Source organism: Elephantulus edwardii, unplaced genomic scaffold (genome assembly GCF_000299155.1).
Source record: "Elephantulus edwardii isolate Elephantulus edwardi_28Jun2011 unplaced genomic scaffold, EleEdw1.0 scaffold00001, whole genome shotgun sequence".
Classification (NCBI taxonomy): Eukaryota; Metazoa; Chordata; class Mammalia; order Macroscelidea; family Macroscelididae; genus Elephantulus; species Elephantulus edwardii.
The window spans coordinates 38,660,228-38,670,757 of record NW_006399751.1 but is presented as its reverse complement, the minus strand read 5'-3'; the positions used below and the strand labels follow the sequence as shown (position 1 = coordinate 38,670,757).

The window sequence follows — 10,530 nt, the reverse complement described above, 5'->3', positions numbered from 1 at the left end:
TTGCTGGGTCAAATGGTATCTTTATTTGCAACTTTTTGAGAAAGCGCCACAATGCTTTCCACAGTGGTTGCACCATTTTACACTCCCACCAACACACTATGTTTTTTTATTTCTTGGCTGCTGGTGCCAAGAGTGTTGACCATGCAGCCAAGCAAACTAAAGTTGTTAACGATCTCAATCTCTTCACCATCCATCCTGATGCTATAATAGATGATAATAACCATTTAAAAAATTTAAGCTAGTAATCTTATGCCAGCATCTTTTCAATACCAATTATTGCACATGCTGGTTTCCCTTACTAGTAAGTTAAGTAGATTCTTGATAAATATTCTCTTTATATTTGTGCAAGAGTGAGATATTTTAAGAATTAGCCTTTGACGCATAGACAATATGAGTGAGTAGAAAGATCATCTTTAGAGTAGGAGTGGATAAAGGATGGCCTTAGGAAAACCCAACCAGTCACTTATTTTTGTAAATAAAGTTTTATTGTAATACTGGCTCTCTTATATTAATTGATCTGTTGTCTACAGCTGCTTTCCACCACAACAGCAGAGTTTAATTGGTTTAACAGAGATCATATGGCCCTTAAAGTCAAAAGTATCTACTGTCTTACCCTTAACAGAGACAATTTATAGACCTTAATTATAGCTTGAGTAAAAGTTTACAGAAAAAATTCATCTTCCATTCAATAATTTATACACATTTTGCATCATAACATTATTTGCAATTCTCTTAATCTAACAGCACTTGAAGGACCCCCAAACCGCTGGTCCTGTTCTGTCCCGAGTGGACGGCGAAGACCCAAGACTCCAAGACACCGGCTTGATGCAACAGCAAGAGATAAGAGGTTTATTGCGGAGCGGGCCGACCCTTATCTCTAGCAGGAGACAAAGGAGCCGACCGAGAGCAGACAAAGTTGGGTTTTTTTATACACTTTAGGGGGATACAACTGAGTATCAGCTTCTCATTGGGTGATGAAAGCACAATTTGAATTCATTGGTTCAGTGTTCGCTCAAGGTTTACACAGCATTTTTGCACGTAGCACTTGCGGCAGTCACGTAGCACATGTAGCAGTTAGATAGATCTTTAACTATAGAGTGGTGTCATAAATTCTTAAGTATACAGTGAGTTCAAACTCCAGGGCAGTGGAAAAGCACAAGATACATTGGTTATCAGTCGGGAAACAAAGGCACATGGGTTATCAGTTGAGCTTGTTTGTTCTGCCTTTCTGCTAGCTATTCTTGAAATACTGTTGCCCTGGATACCTGGGTGTGGGGCTTTAAAAATTAACTTAGCTGAGAACTATAGAAACTATTTTAATTCAGCTGAGAACTATAGGGACTATATTAATTTCAATCTTTTCACACTCTTTCCCATTCCTCCCTAGTTTTCCTGTATCAAGTCTTCCTTCCTGCTCCTTCTACTTTCTGAAATTTGTTTGGCATCACATGTTTTCTTTTGGTCTGCTGTGGTTAATTATTGTTACTGTTAGGTGCTGTTGAGCTGAGCATGACTCATAACAACCTGATGAACAAAAGGTCTGAACCCTGTTCTGTCCTGCACCATCCTCACACTTCCTGACACACAAAAGCCCATTAGAGTAGTCACCATATCAATCCACCTGTTTGAGGGTCTTCCTCTCCTTGGCCAATTCTTCACTCTTCCCAAAATCATACCCTTCTCCAAGGAATATCCCCTCCTAGTAAGATGCCTAAAATATACAAGGGAAAGCCTCATTATTCTTGCCTCCACGCAGCACTTCAGCTGCACTCTCTTCAGTCTCGCCAAAACATATCTGTTCATTCTCTTGACTGTCCATAGGTATGTTCAGTGATCTTCTCTAACATCACAGCTCAAAAGCATCAATAACTTTTCTGTCATCTTTATACATTGTCCAGGTCTGGGATGCATATCTAGTAATCAGAAAGACTATGGCCTGAATCAGATGCACCTTAGTGCTCAAACTGACACCACCACTCCTCAATAATTTGGAAAGGTCCCTAACTGCAGATTTTCTCAGTGCAATATGTCTCTTTATTTCCTGACTGCTCATATCAAGCACGTTAATTGTGGATCCAAGCAAGACAATGCTGTTGGCAGTTTCAATCTTCTCTCCATCCATCATGACACTGTTTATCGGTCCAGTGGTAAGAATCTCCATTTTCGCGAGACTGAGATGCAATCCATACTTAAGACTGCATTCATCACAAGTGTTATTTTTCTGTACCAAGAACCAGTACTAAAGATCCAGCTGAGCCAATACCCCCAACCAGGGGCCCATGCTGCTGCATTGCCTTGGATGGACTTCAGCTGGGATCAGAAGAAAGTGTCCTGCACCTTGATGTTTATATGGCTGATTGTCTTTAGGGTTTGCTGTTAGATGTGCTACACTTATGTATCAGTTTGTTATATTGGGCAATGATTTACATGTTGCCAATTTCTTTATATTTTAGGTATATATAGGTTGGCATTTATTATTTGCTCCTATTAGTGCAATACTTGTCTGTCAGTCTGCTATATTGCTATAGCTTGTGGAATGCTATAATGCTGGAAGTTGTGCCACCAGTGTTGTGCTGCCTGTATTTCAAGTATCAAAAGGGTTTCCCATGGGGGATAAATTGCAACAGAGGTCCTAGCTTAAGACAAACCAAGAAGCAGTATTGGCCAACCACTTCCAAAATAACAGCCCCTCAAAAACCCTATGGACAGTAGAGGAATGCAAATAGTTATAGTATTAGAAGTAAAGCCCAGATGGAAAATGAGAAGAAACAGGTGCAAATAATAATGATCAGTTGGAACTAGGACTGTATGGAGTAGAAAAACTGGAAGTTGTGGAAAATTAAATGGAACACATTAAGATTGACACTCTAGGCACCAGTAACTGAGATGGACTGGCAAGGACCTCTTGGAATCAGAAAGTCATATGATCTACTATGCTGGGAATGAAAAACTAAAGAAGAATGGTGTTGATTTCATAGTTTAAAAGACAATCTCAAGATCTATTACAAAAACACAATGATATGAGCTAGAGGTTACTGGGCATATCAGGAAGACCTGTTAGTCAAATACATACACAAACAACTAATGCCAAAGAGAAGGAGATCGAGGATTTCTACATACTTTGCAGCCCCAAACTAATCAAACATGCAATAAGGATGCATTAATAATTATTGGTGATTGGAATGGAAAATATGGAAGCAATGAGGAAGGAATGGTAGTCAGGAAAGTACGGACTTGGTGACTGAAATGAGGCTGGAGACTGAATGATTGAATATTGTGCTCTCAATGATTTATTACTAGCAAATACCTTTTTAAAAGACAAAATTATACATGGATCTTACTCTTTTTTTTTAATTTGTTGTGTGCTGTTGAATTGGATACAAATAGCACAGGAGGAGATTGACCCTCTTTCTCCAGCAGAGCATCTACTGGATTTGAACCATGTGCCTTCAGTATTGCAGTGAAGCTTCTTGCCACTAGGCCACCAGAGCTCCCTTCGTGGAGCTTACTTGATGAACTACACAGGAATCAGATTTGACTATGTTTGTGGAAAGGATCACTGGAGAAGTACAGTATCAGCTGTCCAAATAGTGGAGCAACTTGCAATTACTCATATGCAAGTTCAAATTGAAGTTGAAGAAAATATAAACTAGTCCTCAGAAACCAAAATATAACCTTGAGTCTATCCTAGCTGAATTTAAGAATCATCTCAAAAACAAGTCTGAGGCATTAAGACCCATCATCAAAGACCAGAGGAACTGTGGGAGGACATCAAGGTATCATCCCTGAAGAGATCAAAAGGTCTTTATACAGACATAGGAGAAAGAAAAAAAAAATGAAAATAGATGTCATAAAAGACTATGAACGTTGCATAAGAGCACCAAGATGCCAAAACAAAAGGAAGACGCCAAAGTAAAAGCTGAATAGAAGATTTCAAAGGGCAGCTCAAGAAGACAAAGCTACATATTATAATGAAATGTGCAACAAGCTGGAATCAGAGAATAAAAAGAGAAGAACTTACAGGCATTTCTCAAGCTGAAAAGAACTTTTCAACAAATCAAGACTTAAGTTGCAACACTGAGAGATGCTATGGCAAATCTTGAATGAACCTGGAAGCCTCAAAAGAAGATGGAAGGAGTGCACAGATTCACTTAATTAAAAATAGTTGACACTGAAAAATTTCAGGAAGCTGTTGGCATCAATATCATATGTAAACAAAATATTCCAGAAGATCATTAAAAAATGGCTAGAAGGGTCCACGGACAGGGAACTGCTAGAAGTTGAAGCAGAATTTAGAAGAGGCGATGGTACCAAGGATATCATGGCAGATGTCAGACGGATCCTGGCTAAAAGCAGAGAATACCAGAAGAATATCTATTTGTGTTTTATTGACAATACAGAGGAATTTAATTGCATGGATCATAACAAATGGTTAACAGTGAGAAGAATGGGAATCCTAGAGAACTGAATTGTGCTCATAAGAAATTATCTGAACTGATTAAGGGAATACCATGTGGTTTAAAATTAGGAAGAGTGTGTGCCAGGGATGTATTCTTTCTCTCATTCAGTCTGTATGATGAGCAAAACTAGACTCTATGATGAGAAATGTGACATCAGGATCAGAAGAAGACTCATTAACACCCTGCACTTTGCAGATGACAAATTTTGCTTTCTGAAAGTGAGAAGGACATAAAATGCTTCCTGCAGAAGATCAAGAACTACAGCCTTCAGGGTGGATTACACCTCAATATCAAGAAAACAAAGGTCCTCACCACAGGATCAACAGTTAACACTGCAATTGATGAGCAAATGATTGAAGCTCTTAATGATTTCCTCTTGCTAGGATCAATAATCAATACTCTCATACCAGCAGTCAGAAAATCAGGAGATATATTGGACTGGGCAAGTCCACTGTTAGGGACCTCTCCAAAATATTTAAGAGCAATGATGTCAGTTTAAAGACTAAAGTGTGCTTGATTTAGGTCCTGGTCTCAATCACTTGCTATGCATCAGAGACACTGACAGTGATAAGAACAACAGAAGAAGAATTGATGCCTTTGGGTTGTGGTGCTGGTGAAGAGTATTGACTATTTCATGGACTGCCAAAAAAAAAAAAACCAACAACAAACAACCATGAGAGAATATGTTTTGGAAAAACTGCAGTGAGAATGCTCCTGCAGGCAAAGATGGTGAATCTTCACCTCTCATACTTTGAACACATAGCTAGGCAAGACTATTCCTTATAAAGAGACATTTATGCTTGGAAACACGGAGGGTTAGCAAAGCAGAGGGAGACCTTCAACAAGATAGCTTAACACAGTGAGTGCAAAAAATAGATTCAAGTGTGTCAGAGATTAAGAGGATGGCACAGGATAGGGAAGGATTCAGGTTTGTTGTTCATAAGTTCACTCTGAGTCATTTTTGGCTCTAGAACACCTAACAACATTGATAGGCTGCAAGGTGATCCCTGAGGGTGCTTTCAGACTGAAAGGCATCGAAGGGCCATTCTAACAGACCAGTAAGTCTGACCTTTTTTTACTTTTACTTTTTCCCTATAATGTTTTTGCTCCCTTGTTTTGTCCAGGACATCTGGTCCAGATTGGATCAGTCAGTAACAGTAGCTTGGCACATCTAGCTTTGCTCTGGTCTCTGGAATCAGCAGCTGTCATTTGCATGAGTCTTTGATTTTCTTTGCTCTTTTTGCTATGGACAAAAGAGATAAATATCTGCTCTTAGATTACCACTCCCTGGCTTTTAAGACCCTATTCTCTAATTACCCACCTACCAATCCTGTTCATTTTGCATGTCTATGTATTCACTTATAGACTAGTGTTTATTGGTACTGTTATTGCAGGTCCCTGTATGTAATAGTATTTAACTGGAACCATTAAATAACACTCCCTCTGGGATTTTGTTTTTGTTGTTGTTAATTGACCTAGATGTCCCCAGAAATCGTGGTCCTAAATCCCTAAGCTCAGTAAGTCATTTCAAAGTGCTTGATCATGGCTAATAAATGTTCACAAATTTGCCTTTTGAGTAATACATATTGTTGTTATTGTGTGCTTTCAGGTCAGAATTGACTCATAGTTAACTCTCCAGCGAGTTTTCAGAGGCAGTAAATTGCACAGTAAGAGATTGCTCCTCCTTCTTCCACAGGGCAACTAGTGGAATTAAACTGCAAGCCTCTGGGATTGCAGCACAGCTTCTTATCTCTAGGCTACCAGAGCTCCTGTTTATTGTATACTCACAGCACATACAAATATGTATGAAGATATATTCTCTGGCAAACCTATATATACATACTCATGGGTACAGTCCCATTCACCTTCCCATTCTTTTAATCTTGCATGTCTGTCCATGTGTCCACTTAGAGTCTATTATTACTGTAATTGTAGGACTGTATATGTAATAGTACTTATCTGGCACAATTAGGGATAATGTCCCTTTTCACTCTCAAAAGTAACTTTGAAAAGCAAACACCAGGAAAGTAGGCCTTTGGCTGCTCCTGAAAGCATCTGATGAATTCTATTTTTGAAAAGAACTTACTGAAACTATAATGCCCTTCTTGGTGGCATCTAAGAACAACAACTGGCAATGTTTTCAAGTAGTAAATTGTTTCTATTCTAACAAGTGGGTTAAAAAAATGATACAGCAACAACTGCTAAAACATGTTTATATAATTTGACAACATGTGTATAGTTAAGTGATTACCAATGTAAAAACAGATAAAAGCACAAATAAAAGAGAATAAAATGTATGCTTTATTGTGGTGTACTAATTCTATGATCCTTAGTTTCATTACATTTTTTATTTACCTCTAAATCTATTTCTAAATGAGTATCAGTTTATAAATATGCACACTCACTAAGTAAAAGAATGATTTTATAAGGAAAACATCAGAAGTGGTTTATATGTCGGTGAAATGGAAGAACAAGTGGTTCTAAGGTCCCTGTGCTGTGGATCGGCCCTCATTATTGCACCCAGGGGAACACAGCACGCTTGCCACTGTGAAATAAACAAAATATCCCCACGTGTCTCTGCCTGTTCTTTGGAAAACCTCCATGGACAGAAGTCTTTTAGATTTGGATATTTATCAAGCACTAGTTGGTCTGGTGTCTCTCTGTTCTTTTAATTTAAAAAACAAAAACTGTGTTCAAATAGACTCATAGCACCAAAAAGAAAATGGGAACGCTCTAATAATACCATTTTTTGTTTTGTTTTTAACTTTCTAAATCCTTTTTATCCATAAAAGAACAATTTTAAAGGAGAAATAAATAAATCAAAGACTAATCACTCTGGGTATCCTGGTGGTCTAATAGATGAAGTCTGGTCTGCTAACTGAAAAGTCAATAGTTCAAACCCCCCCAGCTGCTTCCCAGGAAGGGCATATGTATGTTTCAGAGAGATGAATTCTTGTTCTTGTTGGCTACTGTCAAGTTGAAAGTGACCCATAGCTGATCCTCCAGTGGGTTTTCAGAGGCAGTTAATAGCATGAGAGGGATTGCCCATCATTTCCCCATGCAAGATAACTAGAAACAATACTAAAAGTTGATTGGAAAGGAGAGTGTCCTGTCTGCAAACAAACAAATGAGTCAGGAGGAAATTGTCTAAGTAAGGTAATAGTACAGAGTAAATACAAACGGCATAAGGGGTTTACAGGAGGATCTAGAAATGCTGTTTCAAATACAGAATCAACAAGGCTTAGAGACAATTAAATATGGATCATGAAAAAGACTTAAAATCCATCCTGCAGTGTTTACCTTGAGTAACATAATGATGATTCTATTAAGTAAAATATGCAATATCAGAGGTGGTGGGGATTTGAGGCAGGGTGTGGTAGAGTTTGGAATACAAACACATATATAAGCACACATACATACACATTTACACACATACACATATGTATAATTAATATATGTGTACATTATTAATGATGTGAAGTAAGTTATATTGATATAAATAAAGTGTTTTGAGTTACTATATATATATGTTCATGTTGTTATTGTTGACTGCTGTTGAGCACGACTCATAATGACTCTATGAACAAGAAACCTAATGCCTTTGCATAACTGTCGTCATTTCACCAAGTTCATAGAGTTTCTAAAGGCATGTGGTTTAGGAAGAGGATGTCACTCCTACTTCCAAACCTGTTTTACAAACTGGGAGCTCCACCAAACACTGTCCACATTGGAAAGCCATTCTGGAAGCCATTCTGGAAGCCATCTGATACCCCAATGGCACAAGGTTCAGCATCACCACAACCCAGGTTACTCCATACTGCACATTGACAAAGAGTGATGTATAAAGTGGAAGAGTGTTCTTCGAGATATAACAGCACTAGTTTCACTGTTGTTGTTGTTGTTGTTGTTATGTGCCGTCGAGTTGCTTGTGACTCATAGTGACCCTATGTACAACAGCCCTAAACTCTGCTCTGTCCTGTGCCAATCGCACCGTCTCTGACACTCCCATCCCAATTATCCCAGTCACTGAATCAATCCACCTCATAGAGGGCCTTCCCCTCCTGCGCCATCCCTCCACCCTCCCAAGCATGATGTCCTTCTCCAAGGACCTGTCTCTCCTCACAACATGTCCAAAATATGTTAGACAGAGCCTTAGAATCCTTGCCTCCAAGGACCCACCCAGTTTAACCCTTTCCAGGACAAATCTGTTTGTTTTCCTAGCAGTCCATGGTATTCTCAGTACTCTTCTCCAGCACCACAGCTCAAAGGCATCAATTCTCCTTCTATCCTCCTTGGTCACTGTCCAACTCTCTGATGCATAACAAGTGACTGCAAAGACCATGGCCTGTATCAGGCGCACCTTAGTCTCCAGAGAGACAGCATTGCTCTTCAGCACTTTGGAGAGGTCCCTAACAGCAGACTTTCCCATGGCAATGCGCCTTTTAATTTCCTGGCTGCTGGTGCCAAGACTGTTGACTGTGGAGCCAAGCAAACTAAAGCTGTGTACAATCTCAATCTCTTCACCATCCATCCTGATGCTGCCAATTGGGCCAGTGGTGAGAATCTTTGTCTCCTTGACATTGAGCCTCAATCCATATTGGAGGCTGCAGTCCTTGACCCTCTGCAGCAGGTGCTTCAGGTCCTCCTCAGTTTCAGCAAGCAGGGTTGTGTCATCTGCATAACGCATGGGTGGTTCAGTGGTAGAATTCTCGCCTGCCATGCGGGAGGCCCGGGTTCGATTCCCGGCCCATGCAGCCCAGCGTCTAGTTTCACTAGCAGTGGTTTAGTGCCGTAAAGTTTAATATGACTGAAAGTTTTGCACGAAAGACCTAAACTCTGTTCTATGACTTACATAATTTCTGCACAAAATTCTGTTCTATAACTATCATAATTTCTGTACATTTGTAGAGTTTAGAGAGTTTACAGAGTTTCTAGTTTAGAAAGTAGATGCCACTCCTGCTTCCCAGCATAAATCAATCTGGAAGCTCATCCAAACATTGTACATAATGGGTAAGCATTATGGTGTTTAACAAGACTATGGAACAGTGTGCAATGTTACATCAACAACAAGTTGTTCAGTTCAGCAAATAGACAAAAAATTGCTGTGTCATTCAAGGAATAGCCATCTGAAAATGAATAAGTCTTTCATAGGAAATGTATGTTCATGGGCAATATAAATTTTATATGTACTTAAAAAAATCACTAGAGTTTCTTTCATTACTTTTCATTCTGCACTAAAAAAAAGGGGGGATAGGGCAACAATTAAAAAGGATTTTAATGAGTTTCCTTGTTATGTGCTTCTGAGTCAACTACTACTCATATTGTCCCTATGAAAACCAACCCCACTGTCTCAAAACTTGACCCTATTACTGCAGTCACTGTGTCAATCCATCTCTCCAGAATCTTCCTCCTCTGTGTTGACCCCCTAACCTTCCAAGCATGATGTCCCTCTCTTAGAATGGTTTCTTCTAGAAACATGCCCAAAATATATGAAACAGAGCCTCAAAAATCTCCAAGGAATAGCCTGGTTTTACCCTTTCTAGGACAGATCTGTTTGTTTTCTTAGCATTCCATAGTATATCCAGTACTTTCCTCCAGCACCATAACTCAAAGGTATCAATTCTTCTTAGGTCATCCTTGTTCAGTTCATTGTTCAGCTCTTATGCATAGCAAACAATTGAGAAGACCATGGTTGGGATCAGGCTCACCTTCAGACTGACATTGTTCTTTAGCACCCTGGAGAAGTCTTTGACAGCAAATTTTCTCAATTCAAAGAAATTTAAGGGGGGAAAGGTAGGGAAATGGAAAAGAAGTGAAATAAGAAGCAAAGTCTTTTTTCTTATTTTTACCATCCAGTTAGGAAGGAGGGAATTAAAGGCTGCCTGAGATCAGATGAGTGGTCATCTTACCTCTTCTCCTGAAGTGTTGAGTTCAGAAAGATCATTGAATGCCATGACCTAATTATATTTGCATTTCTATAAGAACCAGGATGCTGAAACATGTTGTTGTTGTTATGTGCCGTCGAGTCGTTTGCAACTCATAGCGACCCAATGTAGAACAGCCCTAAACC

General features: G+C 39.2%; 1 protein-coding gene and 1 non-coding gene across 2 annotated transcripts in view; one reads left to right on the top strand and one right to left on the bottom strand.

Annotated features, from left to right (window-relative positions):
- PDE11A (phosphodiesterase 11A) overlaps positions 1-10,530 on the bottom strand; it is a 565,819-nt gene that overhangs the window by 304,804 nt on the left and 250,485 nt on the right. The gene's annotated exons all lie outside the window — the stretch shown is intronic.
- On the top strand, positions 9,144-9,214 carry TRNAG-GCC. The gene has a single exon. It is a non-coding gene; the product is annotated as a tRNA-Gly (tRNA).